Source organism: Dromaius novaehollandiae, chromosome 1 (assembly GCF_036370855.1).
Source record: "Dromaius novaehollandiae isolate bDroNov1 chromosome 1, bDroNov1.hap1, whole genome shotgun sequence".
Lineage (NCBI taxonomy): Eukaryota > Metazoa > Chordata > Aves > Casuariiformes > Dromaiidae > Dromaius > Dromaius novaehollandiae.
In genome coordinates, this window is record NC_088098.1 from 43,601,014 (window position 1) to 43,628,671 (window position 27,658).

At 36.9% G+C, this 27,658-nt stretch overlaps 1 protein-coding gene across 3 annotated transcripts in view; it reads right to left on the minus strand.

Annotated features, from left to right (window-relative positions):
- The window catches only part of MGAT4C (MGAT4 family member C), a 159,917-nt gene that overhangs the window by 11,991 nt on the left and 120,268 nt on the right, over positions 1-27,658 (minus strand). The window lies entirely within an intron of this gene.

The window sequence follows — 27,658 nt, forward strand, 5'->3', positions numbered from 1 at the left end:
TGTCAATAAAGAAAAAGCATGATTCCTCCTAGCCATTTTACACTGAGATGAAACTGTATGGTCCTGCCATTTATCCACTACATGCACCAGCAGTCCAGTTGCCCATGTACAACCTTGTCACATCCCAACTCGATGGCAGAAGATGCACTCTTTCCCTGTGTATCTGGATTTCCTTCCAAAGACAGGTCAACAGGTGGGGAAGAAGCTATTGTATGACCCTATTCCCTTGCCAGTTGGAAAAGTCTGGATATCAGACATGCTGGGAGTGCATGAGGTTGACCCTCCCTGCAGTGAGGATGCAAGTGGGTGCACATCCCAGCACCATGCCTGTGGACCATCCATCAGCCTTAGACATCTGCACCAGGGTGGAATGACTCTCTCTGGAAGTGCGATTTTCTCCACTGACTTTAGAGGAGAGATGGATGACTACCTTAGTTAAACAAGAGGAATCCCATTCCCGGCTATCAAATCATAAACATTAGCCTGTGTAGGATGTGTCCATGTATTTAAACAAGATGTAGCTGCAAACTTAAAAAAAAAAAAAAGACTCCAGATCAGACTGCCAAAATTCTGAGGGATTCTGAACTGAAAAGTAGATCATTTATATGATCTTTTCATTTATATTCTTATTTGCTTTAAATGCAAAAGTATTATGGCTATTGCCAGTAACAATGTCTGATTTGTCTATGAAATGTAATATTTTGAAGTCACATGTGAACAGAAACCTTAAAGCTCTACTAACCTATGTGAAGTAGTAAACAGCACTGCATGGCACTGCATGTATAACAGTTAAACCCTATATTTAAAGTATAGACTTATTAATACCTACATTTTTAAAAGTACTGAGTGTCTAAACTGACAGAAAATAGGCCCAAAGGTGAGTTCTGTAAACTAATTTTTATGCCATATTGAGAATTTTTAGGACAAAAAACATAAAAACCCTTCAAAGTGCAAAATTCAATCCACAGATGCTTTGCCAAATTGATTAAATATATCTAACTGTGTGAAGAAGGAATCCATTAGAATCTAGAGAACAGAGGGGTACATATATCAAGTATTAGAAATGCAAACACTAAACTGCTAGGTGTAATCCATGTAGATACAAGGTGAAATTTAGTGAACAGACACTGGTTGTACACAACTTGATTTAAAAATCATTATGTTGAGAAAAAAAACAACTTACATGTTGCACAAAGCAAAATAATAATAATAATAATGAATATCAGTATATATTTGATGAACTGACCAGGCCTGTCAGTCTGCACTTAAGTGTGGGCAAAAATGCAAAGGATTTATCATCCTGAAGTTCAAAAAGCCCTCTTAGATTATGATAACACTTTCCTTCTTCTTAACGCATGAATTAAGCATCATGCTTATTGAAAACAAGCATCAGCAAGAAGACAGATTTTATCCTTAGGAGCCAAATTCTATCCAAAGGAAAAGAACAAAGCATGTCCGTATTCTAATAACATTAACAATGTGTCTCAAGCTAAGTGTGCTCAAAGTCATGTGGACTATTCTGAATGTGCTTTCAGAGACATAAAAAAAATTTCTGTAAGATAGTTCATTTCCCCCCTAGTAGAATACAGAGCATTCCATCCTTGTTTTTTTTACATGTGATTCAACTTTATATTAACAGTTATTAATATATTGCACGTGCTCCATTAATTTTGTCATAGAATAATGTCTTGGAGAGCTAAAAACACCCTAGGTTTCTTTTATAAACTTTAAATTTTGTTACAAAAATGAAATTTGAATTTCACCTTTAAGTTTCCTGTAAGCGTCCGGTGCTGGAAATGTTACTTAACTGTACTAATTTTGCATCTACATCTACACAGTTGGGCATCCTGCTTGCTTTGTTTCAGATGAGATTTACAAGTGAATTCAGAACAGCACGTGCAGTTCATACATACTGCAATACCACAATGCAGCAAAGAGTAAAAGGGGATTTGACTTGCTTCTGATCTTATTTGATAAAGGCCACCAGACGGTTGTGCAGCAAATGAACCTACCTGGATATAAAAGGACCATGGTTCTCCAAATGCTTCCCCCCCATACACCAGTGAGAGGCGCCTACTGCGTGTCTGAGCACTGCAGCAGACTGTCAGAGAATACCCTAACAATTTGTATGGAAATGAGAAACTGTCCTGTTTTAGAACAGACCATGATATATGCATAGCTTGTTTTATTGTTGTTGTTGTTTTCCTCACAGTATATCTGTTGCTATTCAAAGCAATACACTCTTTAAAAACTGATCAAAGGATCACTGGATAGATTAAATATTGACTTCTCAGAGAATGGCATGAGCTAGCCTGACTACTGAAACTTCAAGTAGTTTGGCTTGGAGCACTTACAGCCACTAGCAACTCCTGGGATAACCTATGGAGATGCACCACAGTTGCGCACACTGAAATTTTCCTTTGAAAAACTTCAGAACGAGTAAGTATTTTCTTAGTCACAGAATTACTGCATGTGCTGTATTTGCTGATCTGCAGTAGTACACAGTTCCCTCCTCTTGGGTCTAAGTAGCCTGACCAAAGTCATTAAGTGCGAGGGCGCTGACTCAAAACTATGTTTGCTGATATATTTTGTTTGTCTTTTCCCAAGCAGTTTTCATTTGATCATTTCATCTTCAGATTAGGAACAGAAGTTGAGGGAATTATACAAGTGAGACTGGAGGCACATAGGACTGACACTGATGTACAGAAAGAGAAGAGCTCAGTCTGGCTACCATTTAGAAGAAAACTCTGGTGTTTTGTGTTGGTTTCACATGAAGTCATTACAACACTAGTGTTTTGCAAACAGAGCCTTTGAAACAGCTGAAGGCACAGTACAGTTCTAATACTGCTTATTCCTTCATGAACTTATTTACATAGTCATACCAGCTTAAGGAACTGAAGAGAAGGACACCGCAATTATGGCGCAACCCGCTACAGCTGCCAGGTCCCTGAAGAAGGCACGGACACGTTCACTGACAGCAGATGGCAGTGCAGACGCGCACTTGCCAGCCTTCAACCTGCTCCCAAACCTCCTTCTTCAAACCAGTTTGTCTGGCGGCACTGTTTGGCATACTTGTTTTGTAAGCTTTTAGCATAGCAGCATGCACAGGCCCATACATGCAGACAGAATTCTTTACATTTTCCTAGAACCATTTCTTTTGTCAGCTATTTCCAACCTGTAACATTGCATTATGGAACACAAAGCAAGTGAAATTTGTGATGAAAAAAAGACAAATTTGGTCTTGGGTGTAGGTCATGTCAGTAATCTTTTGAAAAATAGATTTAGAACTTCCCACAGTGAGACCCCCGATGTTCATTAAGACATTTGAACAGAAGATTCACTGTTACTCAAAACTAAGACTCTGATTTAAAAAAATAAAAGGCTTCAATTCAACATTCTACTCTGAAATCACAGTTTTGCTCAAAAATTTCATGCCTTCATTATTCATGCACAATTAAATAGATATCAGAATGGTATAAATGTAATTGGTTTCATAAAGCCATCATTAAGCAGCTAAACGTAATACTTAATATAAATGCATGAATTTTAACATTTTTCCCTTTATAAATGAGATGTATTGGTTTCTTCACTCTCTCTTTATAGATCCCAAATCCCTAAATACATATTTCTATACACGCATACATAGGTAGCTTTGCATAGCAATACGAATCTATATTTCTTTTGATTCTACTAACCAAGACAGCATCGAAAAGACAATGAGCTAAAATAAATGACATCCCTTCACAGTACTGAAGAAGTTGCTTTTTGTAGAATCTGTAAAGGTGTGAAAGCTGTGTAAAGACCAAGACTGACTTTCACATGATAATGTGCTGCTTTCCCTTGCAAAACTTACATCGCAAAGCAGAATTTAAATTTTTGGTTTAAAAAGCAAAACCAAAATGACCCTTAATAACAGTCTGTTCTTAATGTGCCTAGTCCATGAAGCCAAAATACGTGTTAAACTTTTTTAAACATCTCTCAGTTGTGGTATCAATGTAGCTTTTCCCAAGAAGAAAAAGTGACTCTGAGTAAGATTTTCTTCTTTATCCTCCTCTTTTTCAGAGATTTTTCACCAGCCCCATAATAACTTCTCCGTCACACACACCTTCAAGGTCACTGTGGTGAACCATTTCATATTCAATCTACCTTCTTCATTGTTTTTTGATAATACTAGTGATTTGTTCTTTGTGCTGATTTCAGAGGTTATTGTTTACATTCCTGAACTATTTCCTCCTCAGACTGGTATGTAAAAGGGCCTAATGGAGCTCCTTTACTGGTAAATGTGGCCATCCCGAGTTAGTGACCTAACCTTACTAACCAGTACAGTAAAAACTGCTTTTATCTATAGATGTGCAGGGATGTGGCAACAAGATCCTCTTTGTATTATATTTTGCATGTGCTTGAGTCCTATGCCCCAACAACTCAAGAAAAGTTGCTTATTTGTAGAGGAACTGATGGCTGTCAGAAATGTCAACTGCATTATATTTATACTGTAATATTTCCAAATCAGCCATGCAGTTTTGCCTGCCACTGCAAAGTCTGTATTCCAGGAGGTACAGTAGAGCAGATCCCCTGCCACATTTATTATACCAACAAAATCCATAGATAACACACAAAAAAGCATGATTGGATTATTAAACCCCTTGTGAGCTTTATTGCAATCCCTGATTTAACTAAGATGCTCTGAAGCGGGTTCTTCATCCCTCAGCCTTGTGACACACTATTCCACCATTGTGTAACTGAATTGCTTTATTTGCACTTCTTAATGCTTGTCCAATTTGTTTTTCTGCTTTTCTTTTTGGAAGGCTGCACATGATGCCCCAAGGGTTGCATTCAATCCTCTTTACAAAGTGAGAGTTTGAAGCAAAGGAAACACTTCCAGAAAAAAAAAAGGGGGGGGGGGAATCCAGCAAAATATAAATGATTTTTTGTACATGATTATTATTAAATTCTACATCAAGGTCTGGGATATTTGTGCTTGCATATGTATGTCACATTCTTCTTATACATGATGAAAAAAAAGAAAGCCTTGAGTCATCATACACGTTTGAGCTATGGTTGGTAGTGAACTGGAAAATTGCAATGGATAGACTATTCCATCTGGCTCGGGTAGACTCCCAACAAGATTCACTGTCTGTCTTACTGAAAGCTTGAAAGTATGTATAAAATGTTTAAGGCTGACAGGCAGCAGGTTTGCTGTCACTGGCAGCAGGAAAGTAAATACTGGTGTGGGGGAAAGGAAAGTTTAGCTCAGAATGAGGCTAGCAAATCCAGGAGCTGAAGTTTTAAGTTGGTTTTAAGTTGGACTAAAGTATGCTTTTTTGGATTGCTTGTCATTGTTTGTGTAGCTCCCCAGGGTTCAAAATGAATGGTTTAAAGAGTCTTATGTCTTCTGGAATTTATATTCTAGATAAAGCAACTCAAAAATGAGGTATATGAGTGAGTAGATTACTCAAAATTAGCACTGTTGGAAAGATGGGCAAAAGAAATGGTTTCAGAAAGAGATTTGAAAGGTATTTTGATCCCTGACCCACAGAACTTGAGAGACTATTTCAAACATTGGTGTAGCTTATAGAAATACACACAACCCAACAGTTTGGGGATAGGGGGCTAAAGAGTGTTTGAAAGGGATTAAATCCTCCAGTCAGGGCAAGTTACAAAACAATACACTAAAGTAGAGAGTTTAAATTTGATTTGGAGGTATAGAGATCTGATATGAAGGACAAATTGGCTTCCCTGTCTGATGGCTTCAGAGTGACATAGAACAGTGCTAGAGAAGCTGCTCTGAGCAAAACATAGAGTATATTTCTTGGCATGGAGGAATCAAGTCTAATTAAGGCAAAGTGATGACTAAGATGAGAGAAGATGCATTGACTCAGATGGCAGAGCACAATCTAATCCACTGGATGGATGGCAATGCACGCCACTGGATATGTTTTATCAACTATAATGCAGTGTCAAGGATGGGTTTTAGAAGAATGATATAGACAATGAATTGGCAGGATGTGGCAAGAGCCTGGAAGGCAAGATTAAATGACAAAGAAATCCAAAGAGCCCACAAGTTCTGCTCTTCAGAGACAAGGGACAGGGAATAAAGAAAAGCATGTGCACAAAGAGGGAAGGGAATGTGTATTGTTGCCTGTCTCTAGGCAATTGCCCATCTTAATTTTGGAAAGACAACCATTTCTCTCAGTGAAACTCTAGTCACCTACAACCAGCCCACTCTATTTGAGAACACAGTTCATTGGTCCCTACTGAAAATCAAAGCCATTCATTATCCTCCACTTGACTAATAAGGAAGGGCTATCAAAGCATGATCTGAGATGGAAATATCCTCTATAATCTTCTAGATCATCTGTGTCTATAATCTTATAGCTGTAATTTAAGAGAGTCATAATACTGGGAGCAGAAATAACCTAAGGTTTGTGTGTGGGGAGTAATGTATCCTGCCTCTGCTCTTTTTTTCCCACCTAATAAGTGTGTAAAGGCTGGTGGAGCCATGCAGGCATTTCTTCACTTCCAGCTGCCTCCATCAGAATAGTGTGGGATCAGATTTTTATCCACAAATGGACCACCATTCTGCTTCGCTCTTGAGTCAAACAAATACATCCTGTATTTTTCTTGTTCGAAAAGCAAATAATCTGACATGTGAGAGAGACATGATCAAATGCCTTTTTTTCAAAGGAGTGCCTTGACTCTGAAACCCTACACAAATCCTGGTGGAAATCCACCAGGTGGATGAGAATGTAAAGCCAATATCTCCTGCCAAAAATCCTCAGGGTCATATAAATACTTAACTATTTATTGATAAAAACAGAAAATTCAAAGTACAGTTTTTGACATCTTTTGCCACCAAAAAGTTTGATAGCAAATATTTTTTATTCCCATAGTTTGAATGTATTTACAATAATTGCAGTACAGAACGGTGGAAAAGGTTATTAAGCATTTCTTGATCGTCATGTTCATTATATGCTAAGGGCAGGAAAATATATTCCCCACACCTGACAGACTGGCTATATTATCACTGGACATTTTGATGATGTTTCATATTAGGGCTGCTTAAAAAATATGTGTATATGTCTCTGTTAAAGCAGTCTTGGAACACAATGCTTTGCTTAGATTGCAAGATTCATCTCTGGCACAGCCTGATAGTTACCACTGAATATAATGTTGGCAAACAGATAAATGGAAGGGATGGGATAAAGATCTCCTAAAGAAGACTGGGAATGAATCTGCTGCAAGACAAAGGAAGCAATACTTTCTCCCTCACTACTATGCCTTTGAATAATGGTGCCTCTGCTAAATGGATAAGGCTTCATCTGTCCACTGGATAGCAGAGATTACCATGGGGAGATGCATGCAGCTGTATGCATGCTTTGGAAAGCCACTCCCTATCCAAATGGAGCTAGTTTTCCTGGATAGGTCACAGAGTTGCAGGGTAATATGGCCCTGCTCACTAAAAGCAGCTTTAAATAAGTGCACGTTCCCATAGACATCCCATGTTACTCACTTTCTTGGATCTGAAATGCCTTTTAGCCCTGTGTGCAGCTATTCATCCCAGCTCTGCCTCATCTCACTTCTGCCTAGAGACAAGCTTCTGAAGTCTACAGGAAATCTGATGATTAAGCTTAAAATCACCATTAGGGCAGCTGAAAGCTACCAGTGTGCCTGGCCTATTCTTGGGTGGGGGAGGGGGGCAAAAGTCTCTCTTATATGAAGCATTTAGTTGTACGATCTCCAGTTAAGTATTGACTAAGAAGACAGAAGCAATGATGCTACCTGCAACAGCAGCTATTAACCCCTCCCACTACAAATCCTGCTTGGTTTGCATGACCTAACTGACTTACAGTGCGAGGTAAGTCGAGCAAGACGTTGCAGATTTTATAGCACCCCTAAAACTGTCTCCATTAGTTATATAATCAACATCAATTAAAGTAATGGATCCAGACTACGTTAGCCCATAAATAGCAAAGTCCACTGAACAGCACACATAATTTTAGTTCTTTCTTGTTAAGAACTAAATAAATGCAGTCAAGGCTACTAGTTTCTGAATCCATGAACAGCCCCAAAGATATCAGTGGGTTACTCTGCTAGCAAATCTGGCTGCAGGACCAGAGCTAAAATTGACACATTTCAGACATATCTTGTCCACACTACATTGCTTCTACTGAAAAGAAATGATTACTTGTTAAAGATCATAGCAGTATATTTTGCGTGTGACAATATATGGAGTTCAGAACATGAAACATTAAAAAAAAAGGAACAGATGCAGCATTTCATATAAAATTGCTTTCGTTTTATAGAAGTTTGTTCATCAAAACTTACTGAAATTGGTTTTCTTAAAAGAATAAGACAATTGTCAGTCTCACACACTTATACATAGTTTTCAAGTCTTTTTTAGAATGAGTTATTTTATTGATTAGTAAGCTACTGTCTGAGTGCTCAACAGAGTCTTAATGAAACACTCATATTAGAAAAAGATTAATAATACAGCCAGTGAAAACCAATTTTCTCACTTTTAATCTCCTAATCTATTTTACATTATTTCCCAGAGGTACCATGGACTTCACAGATACACAACTCTATGCAAATAATCAATTATATGGCAGGACCTCAGGAGTTTAGGAGCTGCTATATAACAGTTAGCCACCTTTCTAAATGGGCTTTTTCCTCTAGAAATACTTAAACCAGAGGGTAAAGGCTCATGCAGTATCATTTAGAGAAATAATAATTTTATATGGAACTCATCCAATGAAAATTCATTGCTTTTTAACTTGACAGGATGCTCTAAATACATATTATGTAAGTTGTGTGAAATGATGAGTGAGGATGCCACGTTAAATAGTTTTCAAGACCTGATGTAGGCCCAGAAGATACTATTCAGAGAGTCTTTCATCAAAAGTTCGTACTTTTTATAGAAGCAATTCCTCATACCTCAGCTTAAAAAAAATACTTTCCAGGTTCTGCACCTCTGGTAATGTTACCATCTTGTGACTAGGCATGGATACTGCAAAAGAAGAAGGGGATGGAGAGCGACTGTCTCAACTCAGTAGCTAACATTACCTTTTGGGTTTAGGCTACACCAAATGATTGGTCCACAATGCTGTATATCTACGAACCTGCATGCAGGAACTTTTTTCCCTTACAGATCAGAATTAGAAATGACTAAAAAGCTACTCACCTTTCCCTTAGAGGGTAAGAGGTGAATTAGGCCACATGATGTGCTATATAAAAAAATGCTACCAGATTTAGCCAGGGTCAGGATGACATTTTTCTGAAGAATCCTAACTGGTCAAACATGTTTGTTTTCTTTTCACCACCAAAATTTGGCAGATTGGAAAGTTTGCTGGCTTCTCTGTGCAATTCCATCAAAACAGTGATGTTTAAGGTGCTTGATTATGGTGGAGGACAAGTTATCCTCTATAAACCTCAGGTAAGAGACAGCAGGACCTTGAACTGGGGTCAAGGCTTAGCTCACAGAAGAAGTATTACTGAGAGATAAGCTGATATAGTCTGGGTTTGGGGTGAAGGGACTGAGACCTGCAGGGTGTCTTCAAATTGGTGTGTCCTCCTACTATACCAAAGTATGATGCCTAATAGACTCAAGGAATTTGGTTTTCCTGGCAGCCAGTCATGTGTGATAAGCCCTACGCATGCACTAGACAGATGTCTTGCAGGAAAACTGTCCATAACAGTTTTAGCTTGCTTTTGAACATATCAGTTCTTTTATCGATGTCTTCCTTTCATTTGTGGATGTGTCAATGGATAAAATCTATTAAATATCTATCTCTTTATCTATCTACAGATATAATTAAATAAAGAAAAGTTGGTAGTAGGGAGTGAATAAACTTTAAAAGATGTCTTTGTTGTTTTTATCTTAAGTGTTTTAATGTAAACTTCCAGCCTACTTTTTCCTCTGAAGAAACTGTAAAATAATGCTTCAGATTAGCAACAGAAGGCTTTCACTCTTTATATCTTAGATCAGAACAATATCACAAAGACAAGATTAATAAGTAAAATGGCTATTTCAGTATGAGCAAATTGACAGCAAGTCAGAGCACTGCAGTGAAGACAAGAAGGAGCCTTCCTAAATATGCTCAAGAATAAGTCAATATTTTTGAAGGTACACTTTGTACATTTTCATTATCTGTTTTTCTCGTTTTTGCAGTACCAGCTACAGTACAGTACAGTTTGGAGAGGAAAGGGAATTTTAGAGTTGGGAAAAAAGGTAATGTTGCCATGAGAAGTACAGTAAAAGAACCGCTCACTAAAAAATTTTCATTTCTTTGCAACTAAAGTTCAGATAGGACTGACTATCAATTTAAACCTGTGGTTGGTCCTACATACTGTAGCACAAATAGTAGTGAAAAGTGAGGCATTTTTCACTGAGAAAAGACACAAACAAAAAACCCACAATCTTAGATAAAAGCAAAAAAAAAGAAAAAAAGATCAAATACTAGATACGAAAGCTCCATGACAGATTAAAAAAGAATTTGATTTTCAGTCTACAGTTTACATATAGCTCTGTCCCTTTATAGGTGCAATAGCTCCCTCATTTTTAAAGAGCTCCTGAAGCCCAGAAATGAGCTTTATGATGAGGCTTATATGGTGGCCACCACCTTGCTCAGTCTGATTCCCTGAGAGCACCTACCATTGCTGTGAATCACCTGTCATAGAAGCCTCTCTTCTCCATGATAATATAAAGAGTCCAGGGAAGTAGCAATCTGACTTGGTAGGGACATGAAACGCTGTTGTCAGTGTTCCTAAAACTCACGTACACCAAGGATTTCTAACCAATTATGATATAAGAGGTTTAAATGGCCTTTAATAACAAGAGAGAGAGAATCATTATAAGGAATTCCCAGGAATCACTACAACAGGGAGGCACAGAGTAACTTCGCTGACTGATACAGAAGCACTAGCTTCTGAGATGACACTTCCAGTCTATTCCTCCTTTATTGGATATCGGGATATATGTCTATTGGATGTGTGTCCCATTGTTTGGGAACTTAATGGAATTCTTTTTCGTTGTCTTCTTAGAATGAGATTCGCTTGACCAAACACAGACACATTAAAAAATATATATATATATTTGTACATTGTGATTCATGTCACCCTAAAGTCAATGTCTAAAATGTGATGAATTGTGCCCTAAAAATACCTATTTCTCTTCACTGGCTACAAAAACAGCCTGAGAGAACTGGCTCACATATAGATATCAAAAGGGAAGAATTCCATCCCCATTTTCCCTTAGCAATTACTTTGTCTCTTTTACTGTCTCTTCTGGGATAGTAGTTAAACAATAAGCCACATTCTTTAGTTCCAAAACATGGACCTGAGCAGAAATCTCCTAATTCTGGTAATAACACTAGGTCAAATCATAGACCTTCCCCCAGCTACAACACTATGACTAGCACATCTTGGCTGCAATAGACTGCTGCAAGTTATCCTCCTTTTAAAAATTTGAAAGTTTGGTGTGTTGATCCCAAGACAGTTCACTTCACCTCACAAGCCAGTTCTCTGACTTCAGGTATCACTCTTCCGCTTCCCCGAGGCTTTATCCAGAACACAGTTTTGCTGCTGATAGAGTTTCCGCTCAATAGATTCATCACAGTACAACACACAGAGGACAGACTATTACCTCCATGCCCCACAGTAGGATCCTAATAGCTCTTTTTTTTAGCATGATATTTGAAACCAGAAAGAGATACCCATTAGAGGGCTTAACAGCCACAGTGGATTCATGCCCTCAAGTTGTGTTAACGGGTGAGTAATCTATGGTCTCTGTGTATCTTTGATTCATCCACAAGTGCCTGGCAAGATCAGAAACTCAGTTCATTCACTGCATTCAAATGAAGCATCTGATTTTAGGTAAAAATAAATTCTCTCTATAGCAGGACAATAAGGCAGAGAGCTGCTTCATTTCAATGCAGTGAATGAACTGAGATTCTGATCTTCCAAGCACTGTGGGTGAGTCAAAGTTACAGACAGACTCTTCTGCCTGAAGGTAGGACATCTATTGTACATACCATTCACTCTGATTCTCTTAACTCCTCAAAGTAATATGATACCTTTTGTGTAACCTTTGGTATACACAAAAAAGATAAGTCTTTTACTGAAAAAATTGACCTTTTTGACCACACTCTTGAATCATAGGTTCTTTTTGCGGAAGCCTCAGGGCATTACATTCGGGTAAGGCACCAGGCACCCCAGCACTGTGTGTGCTTATATTGGCAGATGTATGGCAATGCGCTTCAGCTCAAGGGTTTTTTTGGTTTTGCTTTCTCAGGGTTGAGGGGGTTCTGTTCACTCCCACTGAGGGTGAAAAAGTCAGCCCTCCTTGTCTATTTTGAGAATTACTTGTCCTTACCTGGAGTTAGGGAAGTCTTGAGTTCATTCTTGCTAAATCCTGGATTGAACTTGAGACAGTTCTGGCTTCACCAGACTGATAGAAAAAAGAATGCGTCATAGGCTTCCAATTGCTGGAGAACTCCAAAACTTAACAAGCAGTGTGGCGTTTTCAAGGTATGTAGAGAAAAGGAGGAATTAACATTATTTCTTGGCTCTCTGGAGCTACAAAAATTTAAGCCAAACTAAAGAGAAAAAAAAATCATTGGATAAAATGAACTCAAGGTTCTAGTTTTTCTTCCTTGTACCTTTGCTTTGCCATTTAGATCTAAGCAAGCACATAAAACCGCTAGCCCTTTAGAAACACTTACCCACCTCTTTTGTTAGTACTGTTCAAAGTAGTAAGTGTGGAAAAATCAAATCCAAAATGTTGGAATATATTTGCAGAAAATTTGTTTCATTCGTTGATTTCTTTAGAGAATCTCTTTAAGATGGTAAAGAGCTCGAACAAAAGCGTTATCTTACAGAAGAACCATTTGAAGGCTATTAATATGTTTGAGTCTTTGCAGAGAAAAGATTCTTTTTTTTGATTTCACTGTTTTTCAAAATGGCCTGGAGTCTATCCAATTAAAAAAAAAGCTGCAAAGAGAACTGAGGTCTTTGTAAACACATTTTCTAGCAGATCTGGCCTTCTTAGTGCTAAACTTCTACATCAGAAAAAAAACTTGGCATTTGTAGTATTCCTGAGATGCAAGAAATCCCAGGAATAAAGAACTTGCATTTTCGACCATGTCCAAAAATGGTGGGATAGCTTTATGGTTTAACTGGATCCCTGAGGTTCAGCTGGATATGTACCTTCACGGAACACTATTGAAGGGAATTAGATCAGCCTGTTTCATTCTTACTGGATGGTATCTTGATGGTGGTTTACACAACAGTGAGTGAAAATATGAAAATTAACCAAATATTCCTTAGATTTGAACATGCTATAAGATTTCCACAGAATTCCACAGAATTGAAAGGAATTTGGGGACTTTTCATTTATGCAAAATAATTTAAATCTCAAATAAAAAAAGCAAAACTCTATCAATCTTATTAAAGAAAGTATGATAATTACATGGTGTACAGCCAAGATGCTTCTGTTTGAGCTTCACTTTTTAGCAGATGAAGTAAGCTGTCCAGCTGATTTCAGTGAGTTTAAAATCAAGTACTTAAAGCTTATCTTTCTTACCCCTCTCAGTCTGAGGCCAGTATGGAAAGACAGTCAAAAAGAAGCCAAGATGAAAAGAGTCAGCTAGTATGACAAATGGGGTGACTTTTATGTTCCTAATGTTAAAAGAACACAAAAGATATCACTTGTTGGATTTTTACATACGTTAGTTTCATAAAATGTTTGGAATTAAATAAAAATAAAAAGAAAATGTTTCTTCACATACATAATAACTTTATTTCAAGATATTATTGTGCTTAACCGAAAATAGTTTCTGTTCCACTTTCTGGCAATTTTCATTTTCCAAAAGAAACAATTAGCAACCAAGAAATATTGAAGTCTTTCTTCAAAAACTTCTCTCATCCCCTGATATTACAAGGAAAAAGATGTATACGTTCTTCTATATAACTAGATATTTTGAACGAATAAGATTATTTTCAAAGGAGTAAGAACAACCAGGAGTTCTCAGATATCTATATCCTACATATACAGTTATCACACTCATAAAGCAAAATTTTCCATTTTTCAGTTTGTGGGCTTGAGAATATATGGGTTTAAAGAACAAGTGAGGAACAGCCATGGTCACATAGTCTGTTGACAACTTTACTGCTATCAATCAACTGCTCTGTAGGAAGTATTTCTGAACTTTAAGAAAGATCAAGTGTCTGAAATCAGCTTGATGATTCCTTCCCCAAACTTTTCATGCTATGAAAATCAGAAGGGCATGTGACCCACTGTGTTAAATCCACAACGCACCCCCAGCCACCACAATGAGAATATCCCCCTTCAAGCCCTGTCTTTAAATGTAATGGAAGAGACACTTCCTGCATGTTTGTGCCTATATACAGAAGTATGAAGATACTGATTTTGCATAAATTCAGTATGATGTACAGGTGTTTCAGAGAGGGTTGAACACTTACAGAATTGTGAATATTTAGGGTTTATTCTCTGTGTGAGAAGAAATTTGAAATTATGAAGGATTAATTACACATATGTAACTGTGAAATTCCACGTTCATCCAACCTTTTAAAACCCAAACTAGGATATGCTAGACATTTTTTGCTTAAGGGAACATTCCTATAGATTCACCTCAGTTTATAAGTAGATTTCAAAGACAAACTGGGAGTACGTACAGCAGCTCTTATTTGTAACCATTGGGCCAGACCATTTAAATTTCATTTACAATACTATGATTTGTGAGTGAGAGACAGTATTTCACCTGTACACTACCTGATTGGGAACCATCTGGACAATTTTTTTCCTGGCAAGGTTTTCATATCAGTGAATAAAGCATTTGTAGAAAAAGACTGTTAGAAGAGTAAAAAATTGATAAACTTTAGTTACTGTACTAGTTACCTAATCGTGAATATGTCTGGGTGGGTGGATTCACTGTCCAAGCTCTATGTCACCTAAAAAAGTGGCACAGTATATTATGATTTTTAAAAAGTGTGTTAGTATGAAAAAAAAAATGTGCTTTAGAAAGAATTTGTTTCAGTTTTTTATTTAAATTTTAATCTTATATCTTAGGTATCATATAAAAACTCGTGGTCAGCAGTAAGAAAAGTATTGAGGATTTGTCAGCTGTTTACACCTGTTTTAAGAGATAATGTGTGATCCAAATGGGTTTCAGTACCAGATGACAAGTTGTCATTTTAGCTCAAAAGTATTTTCCATAACAGGAAATTTTCTATCACTTGTATTCTATTATCTTTTCAAGCTGTGGATTCTGAGACTTTTTTGAAGACCACTGAATCCTCTATTGACTTCTGTATATCTCAGTTAGGCCTGCAGTATCTTAGCAATTAATATTAATTTAGTGTGCAGAATGTGATACAGATTTTTGCTACACCAGTAAGGTATTCTGTAGAAACTACTGCATACTAGTTGGAAATGGCAGAGAATAACAATATTAAAGCTGTAGAGAATTTCTAAAAGTTTTTCTATATATATATATATATATAAAGTAGGTATTAAGCCAAACACTTTTCATCATTCTGCTGGGATTGCTTCCTGCTCTTTGCGGTGATTTCCAGAGCTCAGAACCAAAAGCCCCCAGAACATAGCTATAGCTTGGTGCCATCAACTCTCAATATGATACAAAATCTAATTGAAGTTCAGAGTATGTCTAGCTTTTTTAAGTGTGGGTTTGGGAGGAGAGGTAGAAGAAATTTGCCCCCACTTTTACACATAGAATGTTTCTATGACCACTGAGATTCTCACATAAAAACACCATTTTCCATGACACCTTCTGACACACCTGGACTGCAGTCAAGTATCAGCCTAGGGTTTTAGTGTCCCTTGGCCTCTCAGTATACAAATCCTATTAACACTGATACAGTATATTCTTGTGTGACATCACTAGGAGAAGTGACATCTTGCTGGGATTCCCTTTAAACATGTTATACATTATTTTGGAGTGCTACTTGAAAGGTTAGACTGCTGCATAAAGACAATATATTCTAGCAAGACTATATGAGGTAAACAGCCCAGTTATATATCATTAGGATATCTGCAGAAATGCAGCTGATTAGAAATATATTACAGGATTATTTCAGGTTTTCTAGCTCTGTACCACATGGCGCTTTGTTATCCCTTGTTCCTGTTAAACTATACGAAAACATAGTTTGTGTTTCTATACTAGCCTACAGTGTGCAATGACTAAAGAAGTGCAAAAGTATCAATTATTTAAGTGATTAGACCCTTTCATTTCATTTTGATCCAATACCTATTTCCATACTCTCGGGTTTTTTCATGGTGGGAGACAGTGCAAGCATGAAACATGTATCAACAGGCAGAATAGTGAGATGCATTGCTAAAATATGATTGAATTCAGCATGGTAAGTTATTCTTTAAATGTTGTGCATTTTTATTATCTAGTTAAGCAGTCAAATTAACACGCTATTGGCTATGAATATAAATATATCTCAGCATGTTTTAGAAGTATGTCAGGAAGAGAAATACTGTTTCTCAGAATCTGTGATGTTCACTTAGGGAAAAATATATAAACCCGGATTGTCTTCTTGTGACTATTTAATGGAACTTCCAGCAGTAATGCTATACAAACCAGGAAAAAAAAAAGTTCAAAGGCAATGTTCATAGGCCAAACAGAATGTGTACTTGTATGTGCATACAATTATGTTTAACAAATTGACCATATTCTACTTGAGACCATCATATCTGAGACCATACAGAGCTGTATAAGACTTCAGAGGGATCACAGACCATACAGGGCTGTGTAACATTTTAGAGGGATTATATGGTACTTAGAAAGACTAAACATTAGAAACATATTTCAATCTTTTCCGTCCACAAAATCTGTATGGATGAATACCTTCCATATCTGTAAAATGTAACACATGTTCAACATTTCCTTAAAAAATTAGCTTTCTCTATAATAACACCTGTCCCAGAAAATAACGAATACCCTGAAAAATGAGGTTTTAAGTATTGGGCTAGAATGAATGAGAAGGGACTGCTAGGGATGTTGCAGATGTGGTAGTATAAGTAGGCAAGTATGTAGGTAGTACAATGTAGGTAGTATAAGGGAGGCAAAATAATATCTTTTTCTGAATCTGAACATAAACTTAGTAAAATAGCCAAGGTACTGGGCATAAAAGTGCTTCTAAGAGTCTGAAACAAACAGCAAACTTTAAACTATATATGGGTTGGGAACTGTGTTTAACTTACGTTAGTCAATTAGTATTGAGTGCCAATACCTGCAGCAGGACTAATAGCTAGGCAAGGAGAAGATCTCCTCATCTTCTCTAGAATGGAGGGACAACCACACTCATACTGCATTAACTAGCAAAAGGCAGGTAATATATCATAAAGTCAATATCGGTATTTAGACCATAACTTTTAGTCACTAAAAAAATTAGAAATTTAAGTCCCCAAGCTCACCTTTTGGAGATATCTTGAAAGACTCAGTGTTGTGATATTCCTTATGCTAATTTAAAAAAGCACTGCGATCTTCAGCTGGTGTGTACACTGGGCACAGTTTGGCCATGATGACTGGCTCCGAGTGCCCACCTGCCTCTTACCCTGTTGGGATGAAACTGCAAGATCTGCTCATACCAGAGAGCATCCAAGAGGTTTCTGGCTGTCTACAGCTAGGTTTGTTAGAAGATAAATGGAAACAGGTTGCATTTTTAGACAGAGAAACTCAGAACAAGGCAGGATAGAAACAAAACAACTTGGAAACAAACACTCCTAGACCTTCTTTGTCTGTGGAAGATGGGCCTTTTCTTTCAGGTTTTCTGTCAGATTGGCCCCACTTAGCAGATTCCTGCTTGCAACAGACTTTGCACAGTCACTCTGGTTCCCTAGGAAAAAAAGTCTTCTTCATAATCATCTAAGTGTTTGCTCCCCATCAGCACTGCCAGGCCCCTGCTGGCTGTGCCCCGCCTCCATCCTTCACCCCAGCTTTAGCTGGGCCCTTCTCCCATGCTCCCACTTAGCTGCTCTCAGAAAAACAGCAAAGTTATTCCTAAATGGATCTCAGCCCTGTGCAAGCACCTAGGAAAGATGACTAGAAAACCTCCTCATCCTTGTCCTGAACAGACTGTTCATTAACGTGGACACTTTGAAACACAGAAAACTTATTTCATATCTGCAAACCTGTTATTTAATCCTATTTCTCTAGTAGGTCTAGGCATCATGCCTACCAAGATGTAAGAAAGAGTAAATGTTAACTATTAGAAAACAAATAGAATAAGCTGAATAGCAATTTAGTAATGAATAACTCTTACAGGCAGTCAAGGTCAATGTAGTTAGGCTAAGAAGTCATACCGAAGGTGCAAAACAGAGATGAGTATGGCGTTCCGCAGGCAAACTGTAAAAAGAAACATCCTGATTGCCAAATAATATATAAATGTGTATTTTCTGCCTTTTTTCCCTACATAATATTATCTCATTAAGCTATATAGATTTATATATTTCATATTATTAAAATAATAAAAAGATCTTTATCACAGACATTGTGTTTCTCTGATCCTGAATCTCTGCTCTGACAGATATTCTCACCTGCAGATCTTTTCTTTTCAAAGAATTCTTTTTCAAAGAATTTTCAGATTCTTTTCAAAGATTACTCAGTTCACCTAAGTAAATATATTTGTGATATTAATTCCCCATTAGTGTTTTTTTATCTTTTTTACTTTTGACTTTCTTTCAGTCTTTCTTCTTTCTACATTTATTCTGATTTTTATTTTGTATCCACATAATCATGATCTGAATGTACTTCATGTCACTGTTGCACATAAATTTGCCATGCCTCATCTTTATTGCATTATTCTTTATTTACTCATTATATGGTATAATTAAATTATTAGGTAAAATTCTTTCATCTAGTGACATAAAAGCTTAATCTGTTTACATCGGTCCCTTTGATTCTCATGATTTCCTAGCTAGTGTTTGAAGATCAATGCATCACATCTGTAAATACATTTTCAGGAATGTTATTACCAGCTTCTTTACAACAGGCAGCACTGCAGCCCCTTTGTTGGTCTGTCAGCAGTAATATTCTCATTAAATTTGAATACAATCATAATGTTAATCTGTAAAATATCTTTTCCCAATCCATAAAAGCATACAGATACCTTTTTGCTATATAATGTTTTTTTCCAGACAATTCATTATACTAAAACCATGTTAGCTACTGGGGGGGTGGGGGGAGGTCTTTTTTTTGTTTAATGTTAGCAACAAATGTCATTCGCTCTGAAATAATTGCCCAGAAATGGTGTGGTTAATATCCATATTTTTGAATTATTTGCTGACAAGATATTTTAATTAGGGCAGCAGCAAGCCAGTCAGCTCTCTCTGAATATGACTTGTTTCATTCACACTTCTATGCCAATAAAACCCCCACAACAGCAACAATCTGTGAAATTAAAATATGGGACACCTACATTTTTGTTTAGTATCAGCTTGTATTTGCTACATCTTACAGTGCTGAATATAAATATCCAAAAGAAAGGTGTAAAATAATCTAGAAGGAAGGGACTGATTCATGACAGGACAGTTCCAATTTTAAGCAGGTGTAGAAGAAACAAATGAATTGCATCCAAACTATTGCTGTGAAAATAATTTACAATGAATAATTTATCCAACACATTTAGCCTATTTTTTCTTGTTTGGAGGATAGAAGCGAATACATTATGAATTCAGCTATTTTAAGATTACTGTAATGATTTTTTTTCCCCCAGTCTTTGACTTGATTACAAATTGTTCCTTGGGAATACGTACCATTTATACCATGCGGGTTAGTAATTTCTCAGATGTCATATAACATTGTTTCACCACTTGGTAAGTATCTAAACATTTTTTGCTGCAGTTCTAATTCTAAAATTCATACTTTGCAAAGTGCTGGATCTGTTAAATTTAGTCAAAAGAATAGTCATCATGGAAAACATAAGTCTAGCTGAAGTAAATATACTTAACAAGAGGATTTTTATGAGCATTTACAATAATCTTTACTCAGTTCTAATCAGTTCTGAAGACTGCTAAAGATAGTACACAACTGGGAAAAGTATAGGAATTATCTTCAATAGGGCAGAATAGGGCTTTTTATCTTGTTTAAACCTTCCTGCACTGTGTTTTTCAGCATTACAATTCCAACCTTTCACTGCTAAATTCATAACCACTTTCGTAATATTAAAAGTGAAACCAAATGGATAACTTTGTTCCCATAAGAGCAGCTGCAGGGTTGATTCTCCGATTTCAGCTCCTTCTTACCGCCACCAAGCTAAAACCATATTTTCGGCTGCTGAGAGGCAAACTGGGAGGCAGGTGTCCCACTGTGACCCATAAGTATGCTATGATGGAGACATCATCAGTTTGTTAACGATGAACTTCTTGTTAAGGCTGACAGGTGCTTTTCAGCCTGAATTTCTAAATAGCCTAAGCAGTTTCTCTGAATGGAAAAAATACACATTGAAAGCCACCACGGTAAATCCATCAGTACTAACATCGTCAGAAGTAGGTCAACGTTGTTTCCTGTCATGACACTCTCTCTTTAGAGGTGCATTTGTAGGTTCTTATAAATGTATTTATGAGTGTAAGGAAGAAAAAAAGCTTGAACACACATGCACACACACAAAAGGTAATGATTAATTGATTCAACAGGGATATTTATAAAGCATCAGATCAGCTAAGAGACCCTTAAGGGCATCTCCATGCTTTTAATCTGATTGTTTAGCTTTTAGTCTCTGTGATATAGTCACACTGAAATATATTATTAGATTTGTTTGAGTAGACAGAATTAAAAAAAAATTGTCTATAAAGTTCTTTGCTGTAGAAAACTACACTTATGAAATTATTCCCCCTTTTCTATAACTTTATAAAATAAACAATTAGTTCTAAGGTTTTTTCACCTGACCTCTCTATTATGCATGCTTAGAAAACATCACAAAACCATCAATACTTCCATATTGGCCTACACTGGCTTATAAGTCTCCTTGTACTGTACTTTGTTTCTAAATGGCTCCACATTTTTGTAGAATACAATGACAAAAAAATGCTGCCTAAGAAATACAGAGTAAGAAGTGGGAACCTTGTGGCAAAGTAATACAAAGTCTGCAGGTGAAATGTGAGCTCAGTTTTCAGTCTGGTCAAATTCTATTGTATATATAAGGAGCAGTTATGTCGCTTTTTGCAAAAAGTGTTCTACATTTCTAAAATGAATAACCTTTGAGGTTGAATGCAAAGGAGAACATCTTTATGAGTGCATGTGATTTTATCTAAGAAAAATGGAGCATCGGAGCTATTTTTCTATCATACTAAAAGTGATATTTTAATTCAGAAATAGAAATAAAATGAGCTTTACCCTGCTGTGTCTGCCGTTTTGTAGTGCAGCTCAAAATTTTGATAGCTGTGAATTAGAAAGACCTGAACTTACTGTTTCAAGGGCAAGATCCAGAGCACAAATCAGAAAATTAAAAAAAAGAGGAAGAAAGAGAAAAATGTAAATTAGATTGAAGATGGAGAGAAACAGAAAATGTACTGTTATTAATTGAAAGGATAATTACTGTAAGACTTCCACAGCACAACATAGTGGAAACTGGAAAGCTTGAGTGAAATGTGATGGCATTTAATGCTATGTAAAAAGTCAACCTGACACAGTAAATCCCTTGATCCTTTTTTATATTTGTGAAACTTAAGAGAAAAATGAAATGCCAAGTTCTAAGTGAAAGAAAACTGGTTTTTTTTTTTGTTTTGTTTTTTTCTAATGCAGCAAGAATGAGGTCCGAAAGTGAGTCTGGTGGGGAGAAGATTAGACTCTATGGGCAAGCATCTTAGTCCACCACCACCACCTTAACTTTGATCTGTGAGGCACATTGGGCACAGGACAGAGCTGTGCTGTGCTATAGGGTTTCTGGTCACCATCAGAGCAATCTTATGGCATCTTTTATAAAGTATTGAGCCTCCTTGAAGCTTATATTTCTTTTCTGATGTTTTGAGAAAAGTTTTGTTTGAATAAGAATGGGATGTAGAAATGTTAAAAATGTCCCATAAAATGGCATTTACAATATAGCACCAGGCTGTCCTTCTCCTGTCCCACTAGAAACTCCTCGTACAGCTTCTGACTCTTGGGAAGGACTCTCAGTGACTGAGCATCAGTACATACTAACAACAGGAAAAATCCCTGAAACCAGGGAATCCTTTGCAAATGAGCTGGCAGCCCAGAAGCCTAAGGAACCTTGAAACCTCCTGGATATAACTCAGTGACCGCAGGATCACCAAATTGTTGATTTCTAAGGAGATGGGCAGAAAAGGATAGTGACTTTGAGGGAATCTGGGACTAGAAGATCAGGGAACTCAGGTCCATGTGATGGGTGGAAAGATAGATTTAACAAGAAGTTTTGACAAGAAAGAATTTTTGTAGGATAATCAGAAAGACAGATTAAAATTACCAGTGTACCAAGACTGGACAAGGTATAAGAGCAAGAGTTAACACTTGTGTCACTACCTCCCACACTTTTCTGAGCCACCAAGACAGTACCCTGCAGCTGGCTGACACTAATGTCAACAGAAGCAGCTAAGTTTTGTTTAAACTGTTAGGAAAGGATTCATCCTATGCGGTTTTAGCCATCTAAAAGTTAGTCGTGTAATCCAAGCTAGTCATATGAGCACTCTTTACAAAGCAACTAAACCCATGCTAAGAGGAGCATTTAAGAAAGGTGCTCTGAATAGGCAAACTGTCTCTGTCCATTGATTCCACTTTTAGATGACTAAAGTTAAATGAGATGAATCCTGTCTTTAGTGCTTCAGGGTAATTTCTGAATGGTCTAAGAAAGCTGAACCATTTTTTCCCAAATTTTATTCAAAGTAGGTTGATAAAATTCTCAGTCTCAATAGTAAACAAAAGAACATGGAAATAACAAATGCACACCAATGAGCATGACTCAAATGGGAAAACAATACAAAATCTTCCTTGTGTCATATAATAATTTACAAAGGATGCAAAAATCTACATTATTATTTAATTTTAAGGTTCTCGTGAAGAAATTCACTGCAGACAATAATGAACAACCTGCATTAATCTGCCATGGGATTTGTGTGACCTAGATAGGTTAACCTAACTGTATAAACAAAAGAAGCAAAAATTCTGAAAGACCTAATTTTGCATTCTTATTATGTGTTATGGATTTTCTTTCTGTGTCAGCTATGGAAGGGGAAAGGGAAATATTTTAACACTATTTGTGAATTTGTACATGAATATTTATCTTTCCAACAAACAGTTTTTAGGACTACGATGTTAGAAAATGAACATCTAGGTCAGAATAAGGTGAATATAAAAAGAGCATTGTGTCATTTATACACTGGTATGGTTTTGATTTAATATAAACTTGATCATTGTATTTCATTTTCACTTTCTAAATAAATACATTGATATTGCATAATACACTGGAACATAGCTTTATTTCAGAACAAAATAAATTTGCAAATGGGAATTGGTTAATTATTGCTTAGCTAACTAGTTACAGGCTACTAGTAGAGAGAGCTTATTGCTCTTCATGGACCTTTAGCCTGACCTAATATGTCTATTCTTATGTAATTCCTTTTATTTTTCATTGAAGAGTCAGGATACTCATTCCTGCATACTTTGTGCTGTCTAGATGCTTAATTAACATCTACCCAGCACAGGTTTAACATTAATCTGAAAACCATGGCTACCTCTTTGACCCAAAAGCTCTCTTTAGTTAACTAACTGGTGTTAACAGCAGCAAACTAATGAAGACAGAAATCAAGAAGCACGAGGCGGTGCAGCAAAGAACATAAAACAAAATGTCCCTCACCCAAAGAAGGGATTCAATCAGTCCTTGAGCCTTCTGGGCAGAATTTTCAATCCAATTTAGTGTAACTCAAGCAATCCTCTGCCATGTAGGATAAAAAAAGCACTGGGAAAGAAGAAAGAAGGCATGATCACTTCCCTTTCCCCTTCCTCTTCCCCCCCAAATAACTGAAAGTAGTCAAAAACTAAAAGCCTCTTTACAGCTGCTTTGGAGCACACATCATATCCACCACGGCGCCTAAACTGTCAAGCATCTTTTCCCTGCCATGGCACAAGATTACAAATGACACTATCATCTTCTTTCTCCATTCTTCTATCCATTCTTCCAGCTCCATGTGAGGACTGGCATTCTGCAGAGCAGTTTGATATTAGGAGAAATAAAGGGAAATGGCAGACTGAAAAACAGCTCTGCTTTTGAACAACAAAACCGTGCTGCAAAATTCATAAAGCAGTTAAATAAACTTGGATCATTAAACACAAATTTCAGGCCCTTTATCTGGCCTGAAAAAACACACATATTTTAATCTGAACAGACATAATATTTTTTACTGTATATTATTTCTGATAGAGATCACACAAAAGAAATAGGTTAGACTGAGAAAGCTCTGCCAAGAAGATAAACCTATAGTCACAGATGCAACTAATTCCCCAAGCTTTTAACATTAATATTTTATGCCTCTCATTGATCTGCCCAGTCTTGAAGAAAAATTAATCTTTCATTTAAGCAAGCAAGGCACAGTAATAGAATTTATCTGTATCAGAAAAGAGGTGAAATGCAAAGTACAATAGAGATGTCATACAGCAAAGTATTCAGCTTACTCGCTGTTACTTGAAACACTGATCTCTGCAAGGTGTGTTTGTCTGAACAGCAGAAAAAGGATTAGCATACACAAGTACTGCTGCATTCCCATTAAGATGAAAATATGATGAATGCTATTTGTGAGAGTTTTTTAATCTCTGCTTAAATACTTCATTTTTCACAGCCATTCAATAAAATAATGTCTATTTCCTTCGCTGCAGACTCCTGTAGGATGTGGCTATTCAAGTTTAACCTATGAACACTTCTGATTTAATCTGTATTAAAAAAGAATATAAAAAGGAATGATTCTTTTCCTGCATTCACTGATGAATCTCCATAATGCAACAAGGAACATTTACTTGGGCAAAATCACTTAAGGAGGCTGTACTGTTCAAATAGTTTTTATTGGTTGATTTACTTGCATTACTGACACGTGAAAATACAAAAACAGAAGTGCTATGCTGTGCTCTGTAGCAACTCTATCAGTTATGCTGAAGTGTAGTGGGTCTAACACATTTTTTGCCTATGGCAAAGAGAAAACAATGAACCTATATAGAAAAAGTGCTAATATATCATCTATAATTCCATTAGCCCATACCAGTTATATAAGGCTCACCACGAACCCCCCTTTGATAGTAATGCAATGAAATATGAGACTCAGAGGCCTCCTGAGAAATCCCTAGATCACGTTGCTTGTTTGTACTGCTTAGGCTGTGCTGTCTGACTTGGATTGCAGGGGCAAAACTGAGTAATTTACAGATAGCCCAGAGCAAACCACTGTGCAACTCTTCATCAGACCAAAATAGGCCATGAAAATAGAGACTGAAGTTTGTGATATGCATCTCTCTACTCCATCACCTATGTATGAGGACTGATCAGCTTTCTCATCATCCCTTTTTGGTACCGTATGTTGCATTGCATGGAGCAGCCCTGCAGATCACAAAGTCTGAAGGTTGTAATTCTCCTGGATGCTTATCCCAAAACACAAAGCAATATAAGGACAGCTGACTTTTTTATCTTTTCTGTCTTACAGAAATTATCACAGAACCATAGAAATGTTGGTTGGAAGGGATGTCTATGGAGGTCATGTAGGTCACCTTCCTACTCAAAATGGGGCCATCACCAACACTAGCTCAGATCATCAGTGGCTTTGTGTAGCCAATGCTTGAAAATCTCCAAGGAGGTTTCACAGCTGCTCTGGGTAGCTTGTTCCAGTGCTGCATTGTCCTTCCACCCATGTTTTCTCCTCCTAATGTCTAATCTGAAACTCCCAGGCTATGAGCTTTGACATTTGGAGACAGCTAGAACTAGCCTTATGTTACCAAGATTAAACATGAAAACTAAAGGGAGAAAAATACAATCACTTACAAGAGTTCATCTGTGCCACCAGATATTGGAACTGAGAACTTTAGCAAAAAGTCATCTCACAACAGTTCATAAGCAGGACATGAAACCTTTCCTAGCAGGAGGAGGAGAATAGTTCCTAAATTATGCATTACCTTTTGGAGGTTCAAACCAGAAACTGAAAAAATTTATTATGAATGACTGCAGTAATTACCAATGATTTAGTCCAATGGGAAAGATACCCTACTATCTGTAATATCTATATCATCTACATTTTAGAATCCAATAACTCAGGACTGGATTTAGAATCCAGTCATTTTGGATTACCAGTATTTTTGGTAAAACCACACCCTCAAACCACATCCTTAAAGGTAGTTCAGAAGTCATAGCTGGGAAAAAACAAGCAGCAGGAAGGAGACAAGTACCACAGAGGAGAAGATAGAAGGAAGATAAATCACAATCTAAATGGCATGATCCTTTTTCAATGACCAGAGCAAAATCTTAGATGTAGGCTAAATTAGATGTCTTGTTTAAGTGCATAAAGCCAGTTGAAATCTGACTGAGAATCTCCAACAAAATCAGTGAGTCAGATGACCCTAATTTGGAAAGTTGTATTAAACAACTATATGCAGGGGAGAGTGCTCCAGTAAGTGGTACATTATGAATATGAGAGCATATTTCTGATTGTCATGAAAGGTCTTCTATCAAGCGTAGAGAAAAAAAATCAGTAATAAGAGGCAGAAGTACCAACTGGAGAATAACACTAAGGGACAAAAAAAGAGAGAGAGAAAAAAAAGATAAAATTAGGAAGATGGGAAGTGATTCAGGAACCAACAGGTTGTGCTACAGCTATGGAAAGGGCTGGGTGTCTTTGAAAAACTGTGAATCTGTTAATCTGGGAAAATGTTATCAAGTAGAGTTTTCTATTCACTAATATCACTACAGTTATGCTGGTGAAATGAAACAAGAATTTGCTCTTATGCTGAAATGAGGAATTCCAGTCTCACCTAAGGTTAATGTTATAACTTTCCCATGTTGGCATGAACTCAGCATGGGGATGCAATACTAAGAAATGATTCAGTCTGTCTTTCCTGTAAAACCCTTAACAGTATTACCTGTTAAATACAAAATTTGGGTAGACAGTTAGATTGCTTCTGTGATTTATCTGCATACCCTTTGGTCTTCAGAACAAAATGAAACTTGAGTAGATAGGATAGAAAACCTTGCAAATAGCAAAGAAAATCTATGAAATGGTTAATTCCTTTATTATTGTGGACATAAAGTATGGTCAATAGCATATTGCTTAGACCCTAGGGATGTTAACATGGCTATAAAAAGAGAGCACTTAAATTATAGATGATGATGATAATAATAATACAAAAGAGAACATGTCAAACTGCCAGCAGAGGAAAAAAAAATAAAACATAATTTATAAATGCAGAATTCTTGTCTAAATTAGATGCATCCTCAGGCTTTTGGCAACAAAAGTTAGTTAGGAGGAGGAACTCAAAGCTCAGCATTTTGGAGAAGTAAGGATCCTTACAGTGTTGCCTGATAATAGCCTCATCCCCAGCAGTTTATCACAAGGCGATGCATGTGAAATATGTGGAAAAAGCAAAATAAAGCAGCAGTCTACCTCTAATCACTACAAAAGAATTAAAACATATAA